This window comes from Macrobrachium nipponense, chromosome 13, assembly GCF_015104395.2.
Source record: "Macrobrachium nipponense isolate FS-2020 chromosome 13, ASM1510439v2, whole genome shotgun sequence".
NCBI classification, from domain to species: Eukaryota; Metazoa; Arthropoda; class Malacostraca; order Decapoda; family Palaemonidae; genus Macrobrachium; species Macrobrachium nipponense.
Window position 1 is genome coordinate 60,867,278 of NC_087206.1, and position 27,933 is coordinate 60,895,210.

The 27,933-nt window shown below is 43.0% G+C and overlaps 1 protein-coding gene across 3 annotated transcripts in view; it reads left to right on the forward strand.

The window, feature by feature from the left end:
* The first annotated feature begins 3,677 nt into the window (after window positions 1-3,677).
* LOC135225834 (ATP-binding cassette sub-family C member 10-like) overlaps window positions 3,678-27,933 on the forward strand; it is a 307,903-nt gene continuing 283,647 nt past the window's right edge. Inside the window, exon 1 of one of the 3 annotated variants that reach the window (XM_064265370.1) lies at window positions 3,678-4,015. The gene's annotated coding sequence lies outside the window, so the exon portion shown is untranslated. Of the gene's footprint in view, window positions 4,057-27,933 lie in introns of all 3 variants that reach the window. The other 2 variants (XM_064265366.1, XM_064265365.1) reach the window with 2 other exon arrangements.

Here is a 27,933-nt window from a genome sequence, read left to right on the forward strand (position 1 = left end):
GGTTCCTGTCGATTGGAAGAATCGGATGCTGGATTATTGCTACGGAAAATTGAGAAAGTGCTGCAACCGTCTTGAAAGGAAGCTTCAAGTCAAGCTGAAGAATCTTATTGCTGAAAGTGACTGGACTAAGCATGCCAATATGGACTTCATGATTAATTTATCAGACAAACGACAGGGGCTTTGGGATATGGGTTAAGCTTTGGTGTATTTAATGGTAACCTGGAGTGTGTCAACATCTCAAAATCCTTTTGTTATTCAGAAAAATTTAATCAAAACCCATGCCCTGATGATATCAATATTTGTAAAGGTATTGTGTATGGTGCTATGAGTAAACCTTCTCCCCCTAATGTACCCGTGAGATTTCTCCAGGCTTTTAAGAAAATTAAAGGAGACGATACAGTGAAAGTGACTAAAGCAGATAAATCTAATGCAGTGGTAATAAAAGTGACTATATAAGTAAAATAATGACATTGCTAAATGATACTGATACTTAAACGAAACTGAGGTCTGACCCTACACAGACAGTGAACTCCCATTTTAATAAACAAATTAAATCCATTTTGAAGGGCTTGGACCATTTAATTAAACAGTTTACACCGCAATGCGCCTCCCTACCTTATATGTATGTTTAGTCAAGACACATAAAATCAATAACCCTATCAGACCAATCATTAGTTCAGTGGGCTCAGTTATGTATAATTTATCTAAATGGCTTGTAAAAATTCTTACTCCTTTGGTAGGAAACATTTCTAACACGAATGTTAAAAACAATGTTGATTTTATAAACAAATTGAATAGTTTAAGTTTGAATTTTGATTTTAATATGGTTAGTTTTGATGTTTTCTCTTTATTTACAAAAGTGCCTGTAGATGACTTACTTGAATATTTGGAGGAGGAATTAGAACGTCATGACATTCCCTTAAGTGTGGCAAACCTCATTAGTCTCATAAGGTTATGTATCAAAGATAGTAAATTTTGTTTTAATGGGGAATTTTTTGTACAAAAGTTTGGCATGGCTATGGGTAATCCCTTATCTCCTGTCCTTAGCAATATTTACATGGAATTTTTTGAGACAAAACTCTTACCAAGAATTTTGCCCCAAAAAGTTATTTGGTTTAGATATGTGGATGATATCTTCTGTATTTGGCCAGTTCACGAAAATCTCCAGGAATTCCTTAATAATCTCAATAATTTAGTCCCTTCTACAAAATTTACTGTAGAGGAAGAAAGAAATTGTAATTTGAATTTTCTTGATGTAACTGTCCATAGGAATGATAGAAATTTCACCTTTTCAGTCTTTCGAAAATCAACTAACATTGCCTCTTTTGTTCATTACTACTCCAATCACCATCAAAATGTTAAATTCTCTGTTTTTTCTGGGATGTAGCCCGCAGTTCATTGACGCTGAAATTAAAACTATTTATGATATTGCAATGAAACTTAAATACCCAAGGACTTTTGTAGATGTGGCATGGAAAAGAGCTAGAAAAACATTCATTTTATTCAACTAATGACAAACTTGAATTTAGTAAGAATAACATTCTAAAATTACCCTATGATGAAAGGTTTTTAGATATTCCTAGAATTTTCAAGCTTTTTAACATAAATGTTGTTTTCAGTAATATTAATGTCAAGAGTTTAATAATCAAAAATTCTCCTAAAGATCTTCCAGGCTGCATATATGAAATTCTTTGCAAAAAGTGTGATAAAGTCTATTACGGACAAACCGGTAAATCTCTTTCACAACGTCTCAAACAGCATCAGTATTCTGTGAGAACTGGGCAAATATCGAATGCATTATTTGTACATATGAGAGATTTAGACCATCCTATTAACTGGAGTCAAGCAAGAGCCTTAATCCCATGTAATGACACAGTTAAAAGGAATATTACTGAATCTTGTTTCATCAAGTCAAATAATAGAAATGTTCTAAATTTAAGTCTTGGTTTATTTAAACTTGATGCTTTCATAATGAAAAAAGTTGTAGATAAATATAAGCAACAAAAGTGATATATTCAGTTTTTACATGATTTGGACTGTAAAGAAACTTTGTAATTTCGGTTAGGGTCAATCTGTTTAGGTTTGTGACCGTGTGATATCCAATAATCCTGGATTATCTCTTTTAATTTTTACCCTTTTGACAATTAACCATCTGGTATTCTTGATCTCGTGTTGTACCTGAGACCTTTCTCTCCAATTGTACCTCATTAACTCCTTGACAATGTCTGAGTAAAGACGAAAGCGCTTGGATTTCTGACTATCATTTTCCTGTGGAATTCGCTTATTTATGAAGTCACGTGCATCTACTGTGATTTTTAAGCACATATATATATATATATATATATATATATATATATATATATATATATATATATATATATATATCTATATATATATAGGTATATATAATATATATATATGTGTGTGTGTGTGTGTGTGTGTGCTTAAAAATCACAGTAGATGCACGTGACTTCATGATATAAGCGAATACTACAGCAAAAAAATAATCAGAAATTCTAACCTGCGTATTATTTTCTGTGATATTCGCCTATATATGCTTATATATATATATATATATATATATATATATATATATATATATGTATATATATATATATATATATATATATATATGTGTGTGTGTGTGTGTGTGTGTGTGTGTGTATGCATCATAAGAAATCATTGGACTATGCATTTTTGTTATCATGGTGTCAACTTCGTGTATATGAACCATTGGTAATGACACTGAGAATGTGGAGTAGAATATATATATATATATATATATATAGATATTATATAATAATATATTTATATATATATATATATATTTTATAAATATATATATAATATATATAAATATATATATATCATATATAAATATATATATATATATATATATATATATATATATATATATATATATATATATATATATATATATATGTGTGTGTGGGTGTGTGTGCGTGTGTGTAAGTGTGTATGTGTTTTGTTTGTGTGTGTGTGTGTGTGTGTGTGTATAACTGAATCACGAAAGTTTGGAACTTGATAAATGCATAAATAAAGGTATAAGCCACGAAATGCTAAGTAAAGGACGTTGAGTCGAAAGATCTTGCAGTAATTCCGTTGTGTATCTTTCTTTCGTGGCTTATTCCTTAATATATATATAGTATATATATATATATATATATATATATATATATATATATATATATAATATATATATATATATATATATATATATATATATATATATATATATATACTATACATGAACAAGAAATCATTTAGGACTATGCATTGTTGTAATGAAGCATTGTAAAGACACTGAAACGTGGTGTAGAGAGATGTTTTCAAGCCTGGCCCCCATGAGTAGTTTCATCATTAACCACAGAGAGAGAGAGAGAGAGAGAGAGAGAGAGAGAGAGAGAGAGAGAGAGAGAGAGAGAGAGAGAGAGAGAGAGAGAGAGTCAAAATATACCAACTGTTACTCCAACAGAACGCAACCACAAAATTATAAGGGAAACTCATGTTTTCATTAATGTCTGTCTTCTCCGATATGATGGTTAATTGAGAGTGAACAGGAGTTGAAGGGACAAAACGATATTTAAGCAGATGGTGAACCGATCACGCTCAAGCATGTCTTATATGGGGGAAAGATAAAATGAAGGCTCAGTTGGATGACAAGAATATAAAAAGATTTGAGTAAACCAGTACATCCAAGGAAAAGAGAAAATCAGATGAGCTCACATTAATATTTAAGTCCTTAGGAGGTAACGCATGAATTTCAGTGCGAAGGGAGGGGTAAGATGGGTACCTGAAAGACCTTCGCGAATGGACTTGGCCACACTTTGTTGATCAATGTTTTTCACCAGTTTAAGCCTCTCCGAGGAAACCCAATGTAAACAGCTGATTCTCGCAGGTCATGGGACCCTACCATACCCCCAAACGCAAGCAAGAAAAAAAAACTCCAGGAAAGATTAGGAAGTAACATTATAGTGCAGCTCAGCTTATTAAAGTAAGTGCGTTGTTGGAGAAATGCCACATAGAGTGATTTAGGTATGTTAATTCTTCTCTATGTTAAGTACTGCCTACTACTTTTGTTTTTATCAGCCTACTAGGGTAGGATAGCTACTAGGTACTAGTAGTAGGTAGTAGCCTAGGTACTAGGTAGCTAGCCATTGTAAAAATTCAAATGACACCACAGTGGCTGGCTAGCCTAGCTAGCTACTACCTACGTAATTATTTTATATCCTTGGTGTTTTTACCATCAGTAGACAGAGATTACTAAATAGCTAGGTGGTTAATTTTTTACTTAGCCTAAACCATCATCGAGCCTAAACCATCATCGAATTCCGGATTTGAATTGATTTTAGGTACCTAGCCTAGCTACTAGGCTATATACCTAGGTAGTACTGTTTTTTCGCTTGTTTCGAAGTGTAGCTATAGGGTAGATCATCACAGCAGGCCACGCAGGCCAGCTACCATCAATGCAAGCCACCCTCCGAAAAAGTACATTATAACGCGTCCTGACACCCGAGATGGGCATCAGTCGCAACTTGTTGTTGGTGAGAAACGGAGCTAAAGACCTCTACTCTCCTTTCGAAGTAAGTATTTTCCCCAAAGTTAGAAATTAAGGCCAAATTTTAAGATTTAAACAGATTTAAACAGAGGGTACTGAAAACGGTCTCAAACGTAGTGGAAACCTCACCAAAACGCGTTCAACATTTTTACTTACAACTCGAGGTATTTAGAAGATTGACGCCATCTCGATGTTTACGGAGTAGCTTGTGTCAATAAACTAACCATTTCCTGTGATAAATCCGCACACCACTTGTACCCACAGACGCTGGAGCACTTTTATCACAACAATCGAAACACGATTTCTCATCAACAACAAGCCAGGCGTAAACAGCTGTTGGGTAGAAGATGACGAGAAAGCGTGCTCTTGGCTAATTTTTAATAAGTAGTAAAACATCAATATTTTACATATTTATGATGATTAATTTGAAAATATTCGTTATTGAAAAAGTAACTCGACTCTGACTCAAATTTAAGTAATTATTTTTCTGAATTAGAACGTTCTTTCAAGTTCTGTATTATGACGTCACGACATCTTGACTTTCGTACCTATTGTAAATAATTGCTATACTCAACTGTCATTGCAGAACAGTTTTACCAGTTATTCATGCAGATTGTTATCAGCTATACATGTAATTGTTATAATCGTAATGCGCATATATATCTTTATTATTTACTTTTTGGATATATGAAGATGTTTTACTGCTGGATTATCGCCGTAGTGTGACGCAATCGTTTTCGGTCCATGGGCCTCTGTCTGTTTTCGCACCATAAGAAATTATGGGGCCGAATTTGCAATGACCAGAAAGTCGTTAAAAGAGGAAAGTTAGCATTGAGGGGCATATGTTTTGACTGAGAAAAATACAAATTTATTCAATAGCTAGCTTGTAAAACAAAAATACTTGGTTATAAAACTTGATTGACAACTAAGCAGCATGTCTACTATGGGTTTCAGAGACAGTGCAAGCACGTTTTTGGGCAATACCTATTTCTGTAACGAACACTCGTAACAGAGCGAGATTTTTCTTTAGTGCATTACCCCCAGTGCCGTAATTTATAAGGGTATCGTGAATCACTAATCGTAAAGAATAACTACACTTGTCCTTGTACTAATAGACCAAAACTCCATTATCCAGAAATGGATAGGAACACACCAGTAAACAGCTCCACCTACCCTCTCCCCCACCTCCACCGCCACCCCTGTCCTTCTTCCTTCCTTCACCTTCCCTTCTCTCAGCCAGATGTACGAAAACGTTAGAAACATTTGATTTTTATCTACGTTAGAAATATCTGTAATTTTTCGGGGTAATTTGGTTGCAAAAAAGGGATAATATACATGAATTAAATCAAAATTTTTAAATAACAATGTAAATTTAAACTAAATAACGAGTAAAGTAAACAGTTTAGGGAATAAAACTTTGCAGTTTCGTCGTCTGTCGTCGTCTGTCGTCGTCTGCTGTTTGTAATTGTGTTTATGGCGCGCGCGCTTAGAAACCAGGAACAGCAACGGGTTTAAAGTGCAATGTGGAGTGAACTGAGACCAAAATGTGTATAATAACAATCAAATAAGCACTGTGGAGTTTCAGTTGTGATGGCAGTAAGGATAAAAACCGCCGATTACAAGGTAAGAATGAATTCAGTTCCAACCATAACCCCGGGAATAACAAGTTTCATACTTTCACTAATATAGGCAACAAAATGTTGTTTTATTGTGCTGATTACAACTGCAATCTTGAGTAAGATCAATAAACGTTACATACATACGCTAACATTGTTCAAATGAGTGCTGGGAAGGCTGGGGAAAGATGGTGTCCGTCACTGATGAGAACCGTCCATGAAAAACGTAGCCGCCATATTGGATTTCAAAACTGCCTTGAAAACATATTTTACGAAGAGCTCACATGCTTATTTTAGTTCGTATGGGGCTTTCATATATCACAATATGTTGACGAAACTTCAGTCTTTTAAATGGTATGCTTAGAGTTGCAATTGTATTCATGTTTCACCAATTAAATATCGAGTGAATAAGACCCGTCTACCGTGATGAGGGTTGGCCTGTACTGATGTTTCCCCCTAGTACCTTAGGTTAAGTAGCACTAGGTAGGTATTGGTAGTAAGCGAAGTGACAGATACCTAGGTCGCCTAGCCACTTGCCAATAGTACGTACTACCTAGTAGGTAGGCCTAGGTATCCTGCAGTTGGCCAATGGGGGATCACTGTGTGAAATACTCGATAGGTACCTAGGGTAAACAACCGTGTGGACTGGCCAACTCACCAACTACCACGGCTGGCTACCCTCTGAAAAAGTACTTTTAACACGTCCTGACACTGGAGATAGTCATCAGTGATGAGTTGTTGGTGGTGATAACAGGAGCTCAAGACCTCTACTCTCCTTTTGGAGCAAGTATTTTCTCCAAAGTTAGAAATTAAGGCCATATTTTTTTAAGATTTAAAGCTATCTCGATGTTTGCGGAGTCTCTTGTGTCAACAAACTTCCCATTTCTTGTGCTAAATCCACACAACACTTGTACCCATAGACGCTGGGGCACTTTCATCACAACAATCGTAACCCCTACCTCTTACCAGCAATTATTCGTACTTATATGTACAAGGGGACTACGGCATTCTTTGCGGAATTTCGTGGCGTTTTGCTCTCTTCAATTGTTTATCAGTGTTGTCAATTGGTAGGTATGTGTTTACCCTCCAAACTGGGTATAAGACTTAGGTATAAGACTTACACAAAACCAGGGAAATAAGTGAAATTAGCATATCTATTTTTAGTATATATACATATTACAGCAATTTTATCATTACTGCATTACTATGACAACTAGAATTCATGGAAACAGTTTGTAAATGCATCGGCGTATGTGTGAAGCTCCACTACATTGGCAACGATGAGTCTTTTTGCCGTCATCTGCTCGTACTTCAGAAATATCTGTAATTTTTCGGGGTTAATTTGGTTGAAAAAAAGGGATAATAGACATGGATTAAATAAACATTTTGAAGTAAAGTTAAACCAAATAATGAGTAAAGTAAACAATTAAGGGAATAAAGCTTTGCATCTCATAAACATGTAGTCGTCTGCTGCTCATAACTGTGTTTGCGGAGTGAGTGCTTAGGAACCAGGAACAGCAATATGGTTCAAGTGCAGTGTGGAGTGAATTAAAACCAAAATGTGTGTAATTACAATCAAATAAGCACTGTGGAGTTTCAGTTGTGATGGCAGTAAGGATAAAACCACCGATTACAAGGTAAAAATGAATTCAGTTCAAACCATGACCCCGGGAATAGAAAGTTTCATACTTTCACTAATATAGGCAACAAAAGTTGTTTTATTGTGCTGATTACAACTGCAATCTTGAGTAAGATTAATAAACGTTACATATATACACTAAGATTGTTCAAATGAGTGCTGGGAAAGATGGAGGATTGTCCGTGGTTAGAGCGGCCAGCCACACGATTGCCGCCATATTGGATTTCAAAACTGCCTTGAAAACATATTTTACGAAGAGCTCACATGCTTATTTTAGTTCGTATGGGGCTTTCATATGTCACATTATGATGATGAAACTTCAATCTTTTAAATGGTATGTTTGAATTTGTAATTGTATTCTTGTTTCACCAATTAAATATCGAGTGAATAAGGCCTGGCCAGCGCGATGATGATGGATCGTCCGTGGTTGTTTACCCTAGATACCTAGGTATATTTGGTGATGGAAAGCAATAACGAGTGGGTAATCCTACAGTAGAGGAGTCCATTCACACCTCCCTTGAGCGTGATTGTTTACATTTTCTTTAATTTTTTCAATTTTTTCTTTCTACAGATCTGCAAACAGAAGTATAGCTTAGTTAGTAGGCCTAGTACGTATTTGCAAAAAAATGGGCTGTTTATCTTCTTACAGAGGCAGAGATTGTAAAACAAATAGGTATAGAATGAAGCTCTGGACCTCTTGCTAATACCTAGTAGTAGTAGTGTAATGTGCCGGCAAATGTGTCTGGGGAGTGACCGCTTACAAACCAGGTAGGATCAGCAGCCACTTTTTTAAAATTCCATGGTCCGTATTATTCCCCCCTTTTTTTTACAATCTCTCTTTCTATAAGCAGATAAACTGCTCATTTTATCATTGATTTCCTGATTCAATAAATATTTGATAAAGCTGTCTATTGATCTTTACTTTACTTAATGCAGTGAATTTAGTACCGTTAACTGTAGGATTAGCCTACCCTTTGCCCCCTCCACTAACCTAAGTAAGACACAGTAAATTTTAATAAATATGTATGGTTGCAACTTAACCCAACTTTAGGCATGGGCACCTTACCTGGCCTAATAGCAGACACCCCACCTAACTTAACCTGTTATTTTGTAAATTAAAATAAATAACTTGGGATGGTGGGTCCTTGCTTAGCCCCTTGAGCTGGACCCCCCCTCTCCCCTTCTTCAAGCCCCCAACCTAACATAACCAAGTCACCAGGTCTTTACTGAGTGCCTGGTGTCAATTTGAAAAAGGTCAAAATTTACCATAGTCAGATTTAGAATTTGCAAAAGTATCTTGGAGACATTTAGAATTCATCCCTATATTTCATTCATTTTGTATTTTCCCAAACCCAAAATCCATGTTTCCTTTGTACTTCCTCATAGTTGTAGGATGTAAGGGGGACCATTATTTTGAAAATGAAAATTGTTCTTACACGATATACAAACCCTCAGTCCTTTACATTAGGAATTACTTTCAGCGTAGCAGTTAACTACTGTCTGCTAGTCAGGAGTCCTGCCAGACTGGACGTAAACATTCCAGTTTGCTTTCGGCCTCTGTTGAGTGAGGATGAGATCTTTCCTTGTCTTTTTGATTATGGTTATACTTGTTGTATATTTGTATTGTTATGCAAGCCAAGGTTTACCAAAGCCCTAAAAGTCCTCCTTCCCTCAGAGAGTATGCCCGGGAATAGGGGTAAGAAGTGTGGGAATTTTTGCTCCTCAGTTGATATGGACCCTTATGCCCTTTGCGCTAAAGGCTGAAGGTATGAGTGTACAAGAACCCTAACTTGTAATGTGTGTCTTGGTCGTCCGAGAAGTTGGGGGAGGGGTATGAAGGGAGGAAGTGATCTAGAGGCTTCATCGGAGGGTTTACACGCCCCAACAACTCCCTTGGTGGCCAATCCTTCGTCATCCTTCCTTCCTCCTCGTAAACTCCCTCGTCTCGGTGTTTTCTCTTCGGGGGAAATATCTCCTTCTGCTCCTTCATCTGATTCGTCAGGCAAAAATGGGAAGGGGGGTGGATGCCGGGAGTGTGTTGTACTCAGGGACCTCTGTTCGCTCCGAAGGGGATCCTTCCCCTTCGGAGTGTGGGGAGTCTCCTTTCACTAACCTGACTTTTCTCCTTCAGGTGTGGCGGCTCCGTGTACTGGGGATTTGCAGCAGGCATAGGTGAAGTTGGGCCAACCTGGAGTTCTGTTCAGGGTCTAGTTTCCCATTTCACCTCGGTCTCTGTGACTCATGTGGCTGTGGCAGTGACAGCAGCTACCTTGTCAGTGCCTACTTACTCCACTCCTCCTCACTTAGGGAATAACCATTTCCCCATCAGTGTGACTCCCTCTGTGGTGACGGGGACACACCCCCACATTCCTAGGCAGGACATGTCCGTGCCCCTCCCTCCAGGGTACGCTGTATTGTCACCCCCAACCACTTTTGTCTGTGGCCCTGCGAGCTTCTTCACCTCTGGATCTCCTTCCAGGTATTTGTGCTCCTACAATTCCTTTACCCCTGCCTGCTGCTGCTGCTCCTCTTCCTGCTCTTGTTGATGGTACTGTAACTGTTCCTACTACCGCCACTCCAGTGCCTACTCCAGTTGCCCCTTGGATGGGGGACTTGACCACCATCTTGAAGAGGTTGACGAAGAAGAGGTCTCATAAGGTGTCGTCGTCTTCATCTTCGTTGTCGTCTCCTGCTGCCTCCTCCCCTTTGACTTCTTAGGCTCCCCCGCCGAAGAAGGAGAGTTTTGTTTTCAAGGCCACATCTCGTCTCTCAACATCGATGGTGAAGGAGATAGACGATTTGCAGGGTTCGTTCTCAACACCAGTCTTCAAAAGGCTGGTGTCATGTCATGACGGGGTTGGATGTGCAATTATTTAGTAGCTGTTGACAAGTCTGAATCCTTCATGATTTCCTGCGCTTTGGACTTTATATTCGTTGATCCAGATCAGTCATTACTGTCCTATTGGTGTATTGATGTACCTGAGAAGGATCAACACCCTTCACTGAGTGTCAATACCTTTATCCACTGCTGACTTCCAATACAAAAGTGTCTAACGACACATCTTCCTCAGAGTCCTACAAGATCGTGAAGAACTCCTCTGCAGTTTGACATGTCCACTGTACACTCTCTCAGAGAGCGAGTAGTACTAATGGTTTGGTACTGTCGTCATTCCGAAGAATATGTTAGACTGGAAGGTAGATGCAGTTTCATTATAACCAAATTTATATCTTTTTCCCTTCAGGTCTGCCAGCAGGTCCTTGGAACCTCTTTTCCTTGGACAGGTGGTGGATGCTCACAAGTATTGTTTGTTTACCTGGCTCCTTCAAGAGGACAAGTTGCATCTTGCCTATGGTATGCGGTTCTACAGGTAAGAAGGATGTGAGAGTGACTGGCTTTTCCATCTTCCTCTCCTCATCCTTCTACTCTTCCTTCGGGTTGAGGATAGGACTCGAACTTACACTTGCTGGTCGGGTGTTTAATGCGGTTAGCCTGCAAGTCGAGTTTCCTTTCTGTTTTTCTTATCAAAATCATAGAAGAAGCAATCCTGCTCCTTCCTCTAGCAATGGGAGGAAGGAGTCTGGCAATAATGCAAACCCTTCTCAGATCTTTGCATTGATGCCTCTGACTCTAATATTTTTCCCAGCCCTTTTTCAGATGAATCACGATTCCTCACTCATTTCGAAAAGGCCCAAAAGTCTGACTCTTGATCACGTAGCTCTCATACTCCAATCAAGTTGTAAGCGGTAGGGCACTCCTCCTCGCTTTTATGACCAGGAGTAGCCAAGGTGTGTAGAACTCCAGTCAGTTCTAGAAGCTCACTCAGATTCATCCCACCAATCAGTGAGTTTTCCTAATGTGGAGGCCGAGGGTTTGTATATCTTGCAGGAAAAAATCACAGTTTTTTAAAGTAAATTGTATTTTTCCTAACTATACAAACCTGAGGTCCCTTACATTAGTGTCCACCTTGTACCACCCCTCAATCTGAAACCTAGACCGAAAGTCAAAGTGGAGTGTTTACATCTGGATAGGTGGGTCTACCCGCCTACCAGACAGTAGTTACTGCCCAACCACCTTGTTCAAGAATTTAATGCCCGTGTTCTAGCTTTGCCGTAAAGTAATTCCTACTATAAAGGATGTCAGGTTTGTATAGTTTGGAAAAATACAATTTACTTTAAAAAATTGTGTTATTTAGTAATTTGTTCATGAAACTTACCTGTCAGATATATATATAGCTGTATTTTTCCGAATCCGACAGAAATTTAAACACTTACGACACACGCAGTGGGAGTCAGGTGGTTAGTACCCATTCCGCCGCTGGGAGGCGGGTATCAGGAATCATTCCCATTTTCTATTCATAATTTTTTCTGTCGTCGGTGCTGAAAACACCTGTGTTTTCAGTACCTCCTCTTAGGATTTTGGAAACTTCATTGCCGCTAAGTATCCTAATTGTCTTTTGATTTATTCACTTGGATTTGTGGCTAGGCATACGCTATCTTAAATTGATTTGAATTTGATTCATTTTTGCATAAAATATCTGAATCTAGTTAGGCTAGTTTCAGACGGGGTTGTCTGCAAAGATAGGGTGTGGCTACCGTAAGCTTCGGTAGATTCGCACTTGGTATGTACGAGGGGTATGGGTCTTGCTTCTTTGTTGAGATTTGTCATGTAAGGAGATGTGAGACTTTGTCTATCTTTGTAAGGAGACGTATGATTCGTATGTACGCAATTAATCAGTAAACATGTCTAATTCCGTAAGGAAGTACGTAATGATTCGTATGTACGCAATTAATCAGACCTTCCTGTAGACTTTATTTTGCATAACCCTGTAGTATGGCCTACGGGCTATGTATATGTCTACGAGAGGTGCTCGCTCTCCTTCATTGCTGTGAAGTGCTACTTCTGTAATTGTTACTCCTAACCCTGCAGTGTTGCCTTCGGGCCCTAAGCAGTGTCTGTAGAGAAATTGCCCTTTCTCTGATACTCCTTCGATTCGTAACTTAGAATCGAAAGTGCTTGCTTTAGAGAGTAAAAGTGAAGTGCAGAAGTGCAGTGATACCCCTTGTGTAGTGGAGGGTGCGTCAGATCGGCCTCGTTTCGCCTCTAGGCCGGGACCTCTGCTTGACTCCCAGAACCAGTGAGAGAGCATGTCGAAAGCCGAAGGAGGGTTACGAGGAACCCCCACCGATCTGGCGTGCCTTCGGCAGTTTCTGATGAAAATCCCCAGACTGCCTAAGTGCGTGCACTGCACGAATCCTGAAGGATTGCTTCTCGTCCTCCGAAGCGTCCTCGCCCCGCGCAGGGGTTGGAGCTTTCGGATGGACTCGCGCCCTCTAAATAGAAGCTTTATAGAAGAGGACGCTTCACGTCTCTCTCTCTCTCTCTCTCGTTATGCGTTTCAGTGAGAAGTAAGAAGGCGAACGTCGCCTGAACTCGTGTCCGTCTTTCCACCGAGAAATACGTAAAAGAAGTCATAGTAGCAGTAAGCTTTTGAGAGCGGACGCCCAAGCCAGGGGCGCGCGGGTGCACGCCAAGCGCGCGCCAGTGGACGTCGAGCGTGCGCGCTACCGCAGTCAAGACTTTGCGATAAGGCAGTTACGGGTTATAAAGGCTCGATGTCCTGCACGTCAGGACTCTCGGCAAACGTTCAGTAGGATTCTTGCAAAGGCACTCATCAAAAGTACACTCTTCAGGAAAGCGCAAGACAGGACTGCCTTTGCCATACTGCCAATAAATTTTAAGCTTTAGCAGGCATTAGTTGTGATACGGGAGAGGAAGCTGGTTGGAGAGTTTCTTCCTCTTCCCAGGATAATTTTGCCAGCTTTTTAGCCCATCTGAAAGGGCTTTTCAGATGATAGATTTTGTTAGTTCCTAGTCGGGACTACGCTGCCGAATTGAACATCGTCGTAATACCTGACGTAAGCCCAGTCTCTTAACAGGATTCTTGCCCCTTCCTCGTTTGAGACGGGAATCGGAAAATAAATGCTCGACTTCCTGGATTACGTTTTGTCAATTCAGTGACTTTTCCCCCATTGACAATATACTATCGTTTTGTCAGTAAGTGGGTATCCCCTCATTGACAAAATATCTCTTTGTCCCGTAAATGGGTTAGTTCTCATTGACAAACATCTCATTAACTTGATATTGCGTAAGCGAATAAGCTCTTATTGACAAGATTCGGAAGAGCTCTCATTCGTCATTCGCAGACTCGTACACAAGAAATAGACTTGTAGACTACGTCAATGAACGCTTATGTCCAATACATAAGAAGCTTGAGCTGACTGCTTCGATTCTCCTAAGTTTTTGTTCATGAAACTTGCCTGTCAGATATGTATGTAGCTGTATTTCCAAATTCAGCTATATATATGTCTGCCAGGTAAGTATGAACAAACTTTATTGTGATATAATTTCATATTTTGCCTTGCGTTATTTCTGGTTGGTTCAAGTCATATACGCTTGCTGTAGTTACCTCTTCGGATGGCAACCGAGAGGTCTATGGTCCATTTTAAGGACATTTAATCGTTACTCCCTGCAGCCTTCCAGGAGTTTCCGATTTATCTTTTACGTTGTATGGTAGTGTTCTGACGACACAAACGCATCTATATATTTAGCGTTTTCTGTTTCGCTTAAATATACCAGCTTGAGAGTCTCTTTATGCTAAAAATAACGAACCTTTTTCTTCATAGAATAGGGTAGCTGGCAACCCAGGCATAAAGTTAAGAGACGACGATGACGGACGATCGTAAGCTGCTGCTGTCACTGTCCTCTGACTCCTCTCCTCCAGTCCAAACGAGCCAGTACCAACTCGTTCGCTGTCATGCGCTGTAGGTTAAGTCTCTCTCTCCTGCGGGATTGACTGACTAACCGTATCTCTGTGCTGGCAGTTACGTCTCTCTCTCTCCTGCGGGATTGACTGACGAACTGTATCTCTGCCCTACAATCACGGACTTTAGCCTAAAATTGAGGGGATTCCTTACATGAATGAATAAACATTGCATTCGTTTGGCCTTAATATGTTCTACAGAGATATCTTACTCCTTTCGGTGCTCGTTACCGCACGGTATAGGACTACGAGTCTACCACAACATTGCACTATTATATGCTCTCTTGCTTAGGCAAAGCGCAGCCTTATTAGGGAAGTAAACATACTGTGTGAGGGAATGGATGAGCTTGCTGGGGACCATTTCCTTCCTAAAGAAGTTTGTTTCCCTGAATAGACTGCAATTCAGACCTCTACAGTTTTTTCCTACCGGGAAACTGAAATTTTATTAAAGATCTAGGAATGAAGTCTGAACATCTTCTCGGTGCGTTAAGTATCTCTTGAGGTGATAGAAAGAAGTTGCCGGACATCTGGAGAGGGTTTCAGATGTCCTGGATCATAATCTGAAAGAAGTGGAAGCAATTCAGTCGTCCCTCCAGTCCTCGAAACGAGTTTTTGGAACCATGGTCCATATCAACTCTGATCTTCCACAGCTCTCTCATATCTTAGGAAGTATCTTCTCTGCGGTCCCGGTTCGGGTTTACGAGAAAGAGCCTATTATAACAACAGGCGTAGAATGGAACGATCCTCTAGAGGTTCGTTACAGGATTGCAAAAGTCCGTTCGAATCGTCTCGATCGAAGGCAGCAACTACTGACTTCCGAAGTGGAATCTTTCTTTAGAAGTATGTTGAGAGTTGTGGAGACTTTAGGGACGTCCTTTCATTCATCTCTTCGCTAGGTTGAGGACGAAGAGGCTTCTTCTTCTCTGCTCCCTTTTTTCTCGATCCGGGAGCGGTAACATTAAACGCCATCCTATGATATTGAACGGGGATGGATGTTTAGTCTCTTTTCCCCTTTTTCAATCACTTAGGAAATGTAATAAGATGATTTATATCATCACAGGGAGCGACAATGACGCTAATCGCCCCATGTTGGCCTTCAAGACCCTAGATTCACAGAGGTTCACGTCCTTCCAAGGACCTTTCCGAGAGAGTCGGTCTCCTTTAACACGAAAGGTACCTATAACCTCTCCGCTCTGAGTCTGACTACGTTCAGACTATCGAGATGTTGACAGCATAAGATTGCAGTCTTCCCTTTCCGTTTGAAGAATGGGATAAGCTGGCAGTCACAACTATTAAAGAATACGCAAATATGTTGTTGACGGCCTTTGGGCTCAGAGATTTGCTTCTGTCAAACAACAAGCCCTTCACGATCTTTGAGTTCTGTGAAATCTCGAAACTCGCTCACCATCTACTTTTTGTCTCACCTGTTTTCTCGGAGTCAGACCACTCGTGCGAGATCAGGAGACATATAGTAGCCCTGAGTTTCTTGTTGACGAAGTCGGTTGCGTTTATACACCCCCGATGATCGTTTAACATGAGACCAGGTTGGACTGTCAGGCATTCGTCCTTCGGGACTGAATCGCCTTTTTGCTCCTCGCTCCTTTCTCCTGGCACCAGAAGCTCGAGTCAGGAGTGGCTCAGGAGTTGATTCGCTAACAACGTTGGGTTGCGTTGATACACCCCCCAAGGTTTGCTTAGCTTGAATCGCCCAGGCAGTCCAAACACTCATCCTTCAGCGAAGAATAGTGCCTTATGGTCTTCAGGGTACAGCCTTGCTGTCCTTGATTCGTCTGACTGGTCAACTGGTCGGTCACCTGACGTTAGTACAGACGGACTGACTGTGCATGTCCAGATCGAAGCTTTCAATATGGAACTTAGACATAGTCTGAAGTTCTTGATGTCAAAGCATTCGAACATCTCCTACCTGTTAACTTCTTGCATGTGATCAGGAAGGTATTTTTCTAACCACCCTAGATACGACAAAGAGGGTTAGTGAGATTTTAAGCCATCGTCACAAGTTTTGGCTTTTAGAGAACACAAGGCGGTGTGCTCTCTAAGCTTTTCGTTATGGCCTAAGAATGGAAACCCGTTTTGTCCTTGGGCCAGGAGCTTGGAAGCAAGGATGGCACAAGTTAGTGGGCAGGAGCCAGAGAGAGTCCTGTGCCCTGTCAGGTCTCTCAAGTTTTATCTACATAAAACTCAAGAAAGTCGAAGTCGTACGGACAATCTGCAGTGTTCCGAAAAGACCAGACATTGCCCATATCGAAGAACACCCTGGCTTTATTGTTAAGGAGGTCTTTCAAAAAAGCTCCTTCTTTGTGTTTGCACAAAGATTTGAAATCTTTTGATTTGAATGCTCACGAGGTGAGGGCGCGGCCTCGGAAGCATTTCAACAGAGCATGGCACTCAGCAACATCCTGAGTACCATGTTTTAGCGAAGCAACTCTGTGTTCAATTCACACTCCCTGCGAGATGTGAAGATGGCATATGAGATCTGCTGCTCGCTAGGGCCATACGTGTCTGCAGACACAATCTTGGGGGCAAGAAGTACCACTCATCCTATCCTGTAGAAAATGGTTAGGAAGAGCTCTTAATTTAGTAGTTGAGTCGCCGACAACGGTGACTTCTTAACTCTTAAGCCTTAGTTAACACACCTTAACTTTGGCTAGGTGGGTCAGGTGGTGATATATATTTTTATATATATATTTTATTTTACTTCTTAGCCCTCATGGTATGGTCAATATGGTCTAGTCACGTCGTGGTCTCCCCCCTGTTGACAGATCATCTGGAGTGCACCAGCTCTATATAGGTCTCCTACCTCGCTGGCAACTCTAGTAGCACAAGCAGACTTACGCGGCAGTAACCACGAAGTCAGCTATGCTAACAGGTAAGGAATCAAGATATCAATTATCTGCATATATATGTTTCCTAAAATCTTCTATTCTGTCTACTCCCACCACCAAAGGTGGGATTCAGCTATATATATATCTGACAGGTAAGTTTCATGAACAAAATGATATTGTAATGATACAATTAAGTTTGTTCATACTTACCTGGCAGATATATATATAGCTGTATTTTTCCGAATCCGACAGAAATTTAAACACTTACGACACACGCAGTGGGAGTCAGGTGGTTAGTACCCATTCCCGCCGCTGGGAGGCGGGTATCAGGAATCATTCCCATTTTCTATTCATAATTTTTATTTCCACTGTCTCCTGAGGGGAGGTGGGTGGGTACTTGATTATATATATCTGCCAGGTAAGTATGAACAAACTTAATTGTATCATTACAATATCATATTTAATATCCCATTACGGAATGCAATTACGTAATATGTTTTAGTATATTATAGCACATTTCATATTTACCAAAATTTGAGACCAATGTTAAACGATAGCCTAAGCTTCAGGAACTTACATGTTTGGGGGATGGTGTAAAGATTTCACAAATTTTTGTATACCATACAAAATAAACAATATCGCTGTAATGTATACGTACCTCTTCAATAAGACCTGCCCACACACACACACACACACATACAAACACATATTTGAATAAAATATTTACTTTTAGTTTTAATGTGGATTAAAGTTTTATGGTAGGCTTGTGTGAGGTCATTTTGATATTTTGATGAAGTTGGCTTGTTTATAAAACTTCAAATAATAACTGGCATTGAATCATATGTCAGGTGGGAGAAACTATTTGGAACAAATGCAAAAAGACTTGAAGCAATGCATGAAGTCTTTGAAACAGTGTGTGAAAAAGATTTGTTCCGACACTTTATACAAACCATCGGTCCTTTACATAGGGAATTACTATTCAGCGCCAGCTGAACCGGTCGTAAGATTTACTAACAAGGTAGTTCAGCAGTAACTGCTTGTCCGATGGTCGGGAGTCCCCCTGACTGGAGGTAAACATATCACTTTACTTTTGACCGCCATTGGGTGAAGACGTGTGCTCGCCTCTCTGCCCTCCTCTGTCGTGAGATTAACAAAGCTTTGGGTTACTTTTCAACTTGCTTCTCTTAGAATAGTGTGAAAGTGATTGTAAGTACTCTATTATTATTATTTTGTTCAATTTTGTGGAAGTGCATTGCAGTTTTTCATGCAGTCCCACAAATCAGAGAAGCCCCCTTGGCCCCCCATCCAACCAGAGAGTGTGCCCTGGAATGGGAGGCCGTAAATGTGGGGCTTTTAGGTCCAGTGATACTGTGAACCCTCATTCCTTATATACTAGATGCCAAGGGCATGAATGCTCTCGGTCATCAACGTGTGATGTTTTTGTCTCTTGGTCAGAGGGGCAGTGGGAGTTGTATGAGAAGAGGAAGAAGCCGCGTAGAGCTAGCTGCCAAGGTGTCGTCGGAAAGCTCTCCCTCGACACCTTTGGTGACTGACATGCCATCTTCTTTCCTCCCTCCTCATCAGCTCCTGCGTATGGCTCTCTCCCCTTCAGGGGATGTGTCCCTCTTCGCCTCTTCGCTTGATTTGTCGAGTGCAGAGGAAGGAGGGCGACACCTGACCTGGAGTTGTACTCGAGGTCTTCTGTCCGGAGTATTCAGGAGCTTATTCGCCATCTGGCTGCAGCCCTGGTCACTCATGGGGTGGAGATGAGGACGACTACGACCGTCTCGACACCAGGTTGTGCTGCACCACCGCACCTGGTGTACACACAGCATGTGACAATGGCCACCCCTTCGGCTGCGGTACAAGCTCCGCTGTCATACGTGCCCCGGAGGGAGATGGTTCCTCCTCCACCTGGTTTTGCTGTCCTTGCTGCGCCCCCTGACTTTGAGTACCCAAAGAGCTCCCCCTTGGTTCGTCCTCCTGTATCTGTTGCCGTACCTGCTGCCTCTGTTCCTGCCTGTGGAAGTGCTGCCGCTCCCGCAGGTCCTTCCGGACAGGTGGAGTTGGGCCCTTTTGCCACCGCAGCTGCCCCAGCTCCATCCTGGATGGGAGACCTGTCTGCTGTCCTGAGGAAACTGGCAAAGATGAAGTCCAAGAAGAAGAGGAAGGTGTCGCCCTCTTCTTCATCTTCATTTTTGTCGTCGTCTTCTGCCGCCTCATCCCCTCCGACTTCCAAGGCCCCCCAGCCGAGGAAGACTTCTAAGGGTCTGTCTCACTCCTGCGGGACAGGTGGGTCTTCCGCTGGGCCTCCCGTTCCTCCGGGAATGGGGCCCATCTCTCCTTCCTCAGGGAAGAAGAAGACGTGGACCGTGGAGGTACCAGCTACTGCTGGTAGTGGATGTCCTTCAGGAGGGATACCTACTGCCCTTTGAGTCGAGGTCACCCCTCACCTCACACCCGGTCTACCCTGAGACATATGTCCCCGGTTCTGCCAGGGATGTAGCACTTGATTCAAGAAGTCAAGATCATGCTGAGCAAAGGAGCTGTGGAGATCGTGCGAGATCAGTCACCGTGTTTCTACAGCCGACTTTTCCTGGTGGAGAAGTCAAAGGCGGGGTGGAGACTGGTAATAGATCTCTCTCCCTTGAACCGTTTCGTTTGCCAGACTTGGTTCACGATGGAAACAGCACGCTCAGTGCTCGACTCCATCAGGGAGAACGATTTCCTGCTTTCACTGGACCTGAAGGATGCATATTTTCAAATACCTCTGCTTTATACTCGACGGGACGGTGTACCAATTCAGGGCACTTTGTTTCGGTCTCTCGACCGCCCCACAGGTCGGGATACGTCTGATGAGGTATCTCGATGATTGGCTGGTCCTGGCAAGCTCCTGCTTGCAGTTGCTACAGGACAGAGATCAACTCCTCTACTTATGCTGTGACCTGGGGATCGTGGTAAATGTCGAGAAGTCAGGTCTTGAACCCAAGCAGAGGATAAAGTACCTGGGCATGCTGATTGATATGGTAGCAGCACGAGTCTTCCTTGCAGACTCGTGGATCAGCAGGTTCAGGGAGGCAGCCAGACAGTTCCTGTCACGACAGGAACAGTCAGCTCAGCAGTGGCAAGTCGTGATTGGTCACCTGTCGTCACTAGAGAAGTTAGTCCCTCATGGGCATCTTCACCTGCGGTCTCTTCAATGGAGTCTAAAGGAGTGCGGTCACAGGCACGGGATCCACAATCCTTCCTGGTTCCTCTCATGGAGGAAGTAAGGGAGGACCTGGCCTGGTGGGTAGACGACAGGAACCTCTTAATAGGAGTGCCCCTGCGCACTCCCCCTCCGGAGATGCTTCTTTTCTCAGACACATCGAGCGAGAGTTTGGGCGCACACCTGGAAGAGTTGCTGGTTGCAAGAGTGTGGAACCCTCACGACAGGCACCTTCACATCAACTTCCTGGAACTCAGGCTGCGTTTCTCGCACTCCAAGAGTTCCGGGAACAACTGATGTGACACTCAGTGGTATTGATGAGCGACAACACCACGGTAGTGGCATACGTCAATAAACAGGGGGCCTAGTGTCCCTCCCGTTGCACCAGTTGACGATGCAGGTGCACGAGTGGGCCATAGCTCACTCGCTAGAGCTGTCAGCCAGATACATTCCAGGCAAGAGGAATGTAGTGGCAGACAAGCTCAGCCGCCAGAATCAGGTGATTGGTACCGAAAGGCTCTTCGACCTGTGGGGGCGTCCAGTAGTGGATCTGTTCGCCACCCGGCACAACAGAAAACTTCAGGTTTTCTTCTGAGTTGTGCCGGACTCATGAGCAGCTGCAGAGGACGCGTTCCAACACCCATGGGACAACCTCGTAATATACGCCTTTCCCCTGCTCTGCCTGATTCACAAAGTGATCAGCAGGGTGCTGGTCACCAGCAATCTTCGGATGATTCTGGTAGCACCCAAATGGCCTCAGGCCATTTGGTATCCGGACCTGCTGGCTCTTCTCTCGGAGGCATCGTGAGAGATTCCCCATGGCACAATATGTTGTGTCAACCACATGTAGAACGGTACCACCAGGCAGTTCATTCCCTGTGTCTTCACGGCTGGTGGTTATCCACCATCTCTTGCGAGCGAGAGGCTTTTCACGCCAAGTAGCAACAGAGATGGCTGGATACCTCAGACAGTCCTCTCCAGCAGTATACCAGGGAAAGTGGTCCGTCTTCTATGGTTGGTGTCGTAGACGGGGTCTCTCTCTGCTCAGAGCCACTCTTCAGCAGGTAGTGGATTTCCTCATCTTTCTTCGCCGAGAGAAGCTCCTCTCTGTCTCCGCAGTCAAAGGATACAGAGCCGCCCTGGCCCTAGTCCTTAAGCTGCGAGGAGTTGATATTTCCTCCTCCATGGAAATATCTCTCCTAATGAGGAGCTTCGAGAGGTCTTGCCCACCTAGGGAACTCAGGCCCCCGGGGTGGGATGTGACTCTTGCAAGGAGTTTGACTCGTAGACCCTACGAGCCTCTCCGGGAGTCGTCAGACAGGGATCTGACCCTCAAGACCGTCTTTCTGCTGGTCCTGGCATCGGTGAAGAGAGTAGGAGAACTTCACGGTCTTTCCTTCGATGTTAAACACACGAGGGGATGGGGATCAGTTACGCTCGATTTCGTCCCGGATTTCGTAGTGAAGACTCGGAACCCTTTGGTCCCTGACGCCAGGTTCGAGTCCTTCACGATTCCCTCCATAGAGGACTTCACCGGTAATGATGCGGAAGAGATGCTACTTTGTCCTGTTCGAATGCTACAGCTCTATCTGAAGAGAACTCACCGTCTCAGTGTCGACGCCTCTTCGTAAGCACCGGGGTAACCAAGAAAAAAGTGTCCAAGAACACTTTCTTTCTGGCTGTCTTTGTGAAAAAAGTGTCCAAGAACACTTTCTTTCTGGCTTTGTGAGGTGATCAGGAAAGCATACTACTCCGAAATGAGTTTCAACTCTTGTACCTTTCGTCTGAGAGCCCACGAAGTTAGAGGTATTGGTCCTACCCTTGCGTTCTGCAAGAACTTGTCAGTTGCACAGGTGCTGAAGGCAGGGGTGTGGTCCAACCAGACCACCTTCAATTCCTTCTACCTTCGGGATATTGCCCACAGGTCCTTGGACACTTTTTCCTTGGGACCCGTGGTGGCTGCTCAACAAGTTTGTGTAGCTTACCCAGCTCCTCTAACAAGGACAAGGTTGCATCTCGTCCTTGTTGTAACTGTATGAATGGAGAGCGAATGAGTGTGAATGGCTTCTCTTCCTTCTTCCCTCTTCCTGCGGGCAGAGAGTGTTGGTCGTCACATGCTGGAGAGGGCGATGATGCAGGTAAGCTATGTGACTGAGCTCCATTCTATCCTTTTCATTAGGGATAGAGGCAGGTATCCGTCCCTTCCCTAACAAGGGGGGAAGTGGACAGCAGTAAGAGACAAACCTAGTACTTTATATTTGGCCTCTGACTTATGACTATAAGTTCTTGTTTGCTATTCATAAGAGGTACGCATGCCTCCCTCTTATGAATTGGTCCAGAGGTCTGCCCATTGGTCTTGCAGTGATCTCACAACGATTATTTGGACAGAGGCAAGGATCCCCCCTTTGCTCTTACGACCAGGGAGGGAACCTTCGTTGGGCGAACACCAGTCTGTTCACAAGACTCGGATTCCTCCCACCAATCAGTAAGTCTTCCTTATGTAAAGGACTGATGGTTTGTATAACGTGTAGGAACAAATCACAAGTTTTGAAAGTAAATTGTATTTTGTTCATGAAACTTACCTGTCAGATATATATATAGCTGTATTTTCTGAAGTCCGACAGAATTTTAAAAACTTCCGACACACGCAGTGGTCGGCCAGGTGGTTAGTACCCATTCCCGCCGCTGGGAGGCGGGTATCAGGAACCATTCCCATTTTCTATTCATAATTTTTCTGTCGCTGGTGCTGAAAACACCTGTTTTCAGTACCTCCGTCTTAGGATTTTGGAAACTTCATTGCCCTAAGTATCCTAATTGTCTTTTGATTTATTTACTTGGATTTGTGGGATTTGTGGCTAGGCATACGCTATCTTAAATTGATTTGAATTTGATTCATTTTTGCATAAAATATCTGAATCTAGTTAGGCTAGTTTCAGACGGGGTTGTCTGCAAAGATAGGGTGTGGCTACCGAAAGCTTCGGTAGATCCGCACTTGGTATGTACGAGGGGTATGGGTCTTGCTTCTTTGTTGAGATTTGTCATGTAAGGAGTGTGAGACTTTGTCTATTCCGTAAGGAAGACGTATGATTCGTATGTACGCAATTAATCAGTAAACATGTCTAATTCCGTAAGGAAGACGTATGATTCGTATGTACGCAATTAATCAGTAACAAAAGTCAGGGTAGTGAACCTGCTAACCTTCCTGTAGACTTTATTTTGCCTAACCCTGTAGTATGGCCTACGGGCTATGAATATGTCTACGAGAGGTGCTCGCGCTCCTTCATTGCTGTGAAGTGCTACTTCTGTAATTGTTACTCCTAACCCTGCAGTGTTGCCTTCGGGCCCTAAGCAGTGTCTGTAGAGGAATTGCCCTTTCTCTGATACTCTTTCGATTCGTATCTAGAATCGAAAGTGCTTGCTTTAGAGAGTAAAAGTGAAGTGCATAAGTGCAGTGATACCCCTTGTGTAGTGGAGGGTGCGTCAGATCGGCCTCGTTTCGCCTCTAGGCCGGGACCTCTGCTTGACTCCCAGGACCCGGGGAGGGAGCATGTCGAAAGCCTAAGGAGGGTTACAAGGAACCCCCACCGATCTGGCGTGCCTTCGGCAGTTTCTATGATGAAATCCCCAGACTGCCTAAGTGCGTGCACGTGCACGAATCCTGAAAGATTGCTTCTCGTCCTCCGAAGCGTCCTCCCCGCGCAGGGGTTGGAGCTTTCGGATGGACTCGCGCCCTCTAAATAGAAGCTTTATAGAAGAGGACGCTTCACGTCTCTCTCTCTCTCTCTCTCGTTATGCGTTTCAGTGAGAAGTAAGAAGGCGAACGTCGCCTGAACTCGTGTCCGTCTTTCCACCGAGAAATACGTAAAAGAAGTCATAGTAGCAGTAAGCTTTTGAGAGCGGACGCCCAAGCCAGGGGCGCGCGGGTGCACGCCAAGCGCGCGCCAGTGGACGCCGAGCGTGCGTGCCAGTGGACGCCGAGCGTGCGCGCCAGTGGACGCCGAGCGCGCTCCAATGGATGCCGAGCGCGTCCAAAATTGGGACGCCGGCGCCGTCCAGTGGACGCCGAGCGTGCACCAGCGCACGCCAGGTGTGTCGCCTGGCTGAACGTTTCTGTTGAACTCTTCAAGCTCTTGTTTCAGATTTGGGCTTAAAGAATTTTTACCTCTACCTTCGATGATACCTTCTACCTCACCTGCAAAGAATGTGAAGTAGGCAGTGTTTCGGAGGAAGTTTAAAGTGAACAGACAACTTCTTCTTCGAAACCCAACAAGACATCGGGTTTCGTGAATTCAAGAGGTCTCTGTCAATTAATATTGCTTTTCGCATAGGTGGATGGAGTTAAGGAAAGCTCAAGGGAAGATCTCGTTTGCTCTACCGCAACCTTTGCCATTCTGCCAATAAATTTAAGTTGCCACTACCGCAGTCAAGACTTTGCGATAAGGCAGTTACGGGTTATGTAAGGCTCGATGTCCTGCACGTCAGGACTCTCGGCAACGTTCAGTGGGATTCTTGCAAAGGCACTCATCAAAAGGACACTCTTCAGGAAAGCGCAAGACAGGACTTCCTTTGCCATACTGCCAATAAATTTTAAGCTTTAGCAGGCATTAGTTGTGATACGGGAGAGGAAGCTGGTTGGAGAGTTTCTTCCTCTTCCCAGGATAATTTTGCAAGCTTTTTAGCCCATCTGAAAGGGTTTTTCAGATGATAGATTTTGTTAGTTTCTAGTCGGGACTACGCTGCCGAATTGAACATCGTCGTTCTACCTGCCGTAAGCCCAGTCTCTTAACATGATTCTTGCCCCTTCCTCGTTTGAGACGGGAATCGAAAAAATTAAATGGTTGACTCCCTGGATTACGTTTTGTCAATTCAGTGACTTTCCCCCATTGACAATATACTTTCGTTTTGTCAAGTAAGTGGGTATCCCCTCATTGACAAAATATCTCTTTGTCCCGTAAATGGGTTAGTTCTCATTGACAAACATCTCATTAACTTGATATTGCGTAAGCGAATAAGCTCTTATTGACAAGATTCGGAAGAGCTCTCATTCGTCATTCGCAGACTCGTACAAGAAATAGACTTGTAGACTACGTCAATGAACGCTTATGTCCAGTAACATAAGAAACTTGAGCTGACTGCTTCGATTCTCTTAAGTTTTGTTCATGAAACTTGCCTGTCAGATATGTATGTAGCTGTATTTCCGAATTCAGCTATATATATGTCTGCCAGGTAAGTATGAACAAACTTTGTGATATAATTTCATATTTTGCCTTGCGTTATTTTACTTCTGGTTGGTTCAAGTCATATACGCTTGCTGTAGTTACCTCTTCGGATGGCAACCGAGAGGTCTATTGTCTATTTTAAGGACATTTAATCGTTACTCCCTGCAGCCTTCCAGGAGTTTCCGATTTATCTTTTACCGTTGTATGGTAGTGTTCTGACGACACAAACGCATCTATATATTTAGCGTTTTCTGTTTCGCTTAAATATACCAGCTTGAGACTCTTTCTGCTCAAAAAAATAACTGACCTATTTCTTCGTAGAATAGGGTAGCTGGCAACCCAGACATAAAGTTAAGAGACGACGTTCGTAAGCTGCTGGCTGCTGCTGTCACGCTGTGTCTGTCCTCCAGTCCAACCGAGCCAGTAACAGATCGGGCGCTGTCATGCGCGGTAGGTTACGTCTCTCTCTCCTGCGGGATTGACTGACTAACCGTATCTCTGTGCTGACGGTTACGTCTCTCCTGCGGGATTGACTGACTAACTGTATCTCTGCCCTACAATCACGGACTTTAGCCTAAGATTGAGGGGATTTCTTACGTGAATGAATAAACGTTGCATTCGTTTTGCCTTACTATGTTCAACAGAGTTATCTCTTAATCCTTTCGGTGCTCGTTACCGCACGGTATAGAACTACGAGTCTACCGCAACATTGCACTTTTATATGCTCTCCTGCTTAGGCAAAGCGCAGCCTTATTAGGGAAGTAAGCATACTCGGGGAGGGAATGGATGAGCTTGCTGGGGACCATTTCCTTCCTGAAGAAGTTTGTTTCCCCGAATAGACTGCAATTCAGACCACAGTTTTTTCCTACCGGGAAACTGAAATATTATTCAAGATCTAGGAATGATTCTGAACATCTCTCAGTGCGTTTATCACCTGAGGTGATAGAAAGAAGGTGCCGCCGACATCTGGATAGGGTTTCAGATGTCTTGGATCTTAATCTGAAAGAAGTAAAAGCGATTCGGTAGTCCCTCCAGTCCTCGTAACGAGTTTTGGGAACCAGTGGTCCAGATCAACTCTGATATTCCACAGCTCTCTCATATCTTAAGAAGTATCTTCTCTCGGTCCCTGTTCGAGTTTACGAGAAAGCCTATTATAACAACAGGCGTAGAATGTAACGATCCTCTAGAGGTTCGTTACAGGATTGCAAAAGTCCGTACGAATCGTCTAGATCGACGGCAGCAACTATTGACTTCCGAGTGGAATCTTTCTTTAGAAGTAAGTTGAGAGTTGTGGAGACTTTAGGGACGCCCTTTCATTCTTCTCTTCGATATGTTGAGGACGAAGAGGCTTCTTCTTTTCTGCTCCCTTATTCTCGATCCGGGATCGGTACCATTAAACGCCATCCTATGATATTGAACGGGGATGGATATTTAGTCTCTTTTCCCCTTTTTTTTTCAATCGCTTAGGAAATGTAATAAGAGGATTTATGACGTCACAGGGAGCGACAATGACGCTGATCGCCCCATGTTGGCCTTCAGGATCCTGGATTCACAGAGGTCACATACTTCCTAGTTCACTTTCCAAGGACCTTTTCCGAGAGAGTCGGTCTACTCTAACTCGAAAGGTACCTATAACTACCTATATACATCTCCGCTCTGAGTCTGACTACGTTCAGGCTATCGAGATGTTGACAGGAATAAGATTACCGTCTTCCATTTCCGTCTGAAGAATGGGATAAGCTGGCAGTCACAACTATTAGTACGCAAATATGTTGTTGACGGCCTTTGGGCTCAGAGATTTGCGTCTGTCAAACAACAAAGCCCTTCACGATCTTTGAGTTCTGTGGAATCTCGAACCTCGCTCATCATCTACTTTTTGTCTCACCTGTTTTCTCGGAGTCAGACACTCGTGCGAGATCAGGCGACATATAGTAGCCCTGAGTTTCTTGTTGACGAAGTCGGTTGCGTTTATACACCCCCGATGATCGTGTAACATGAGACCAGGTTG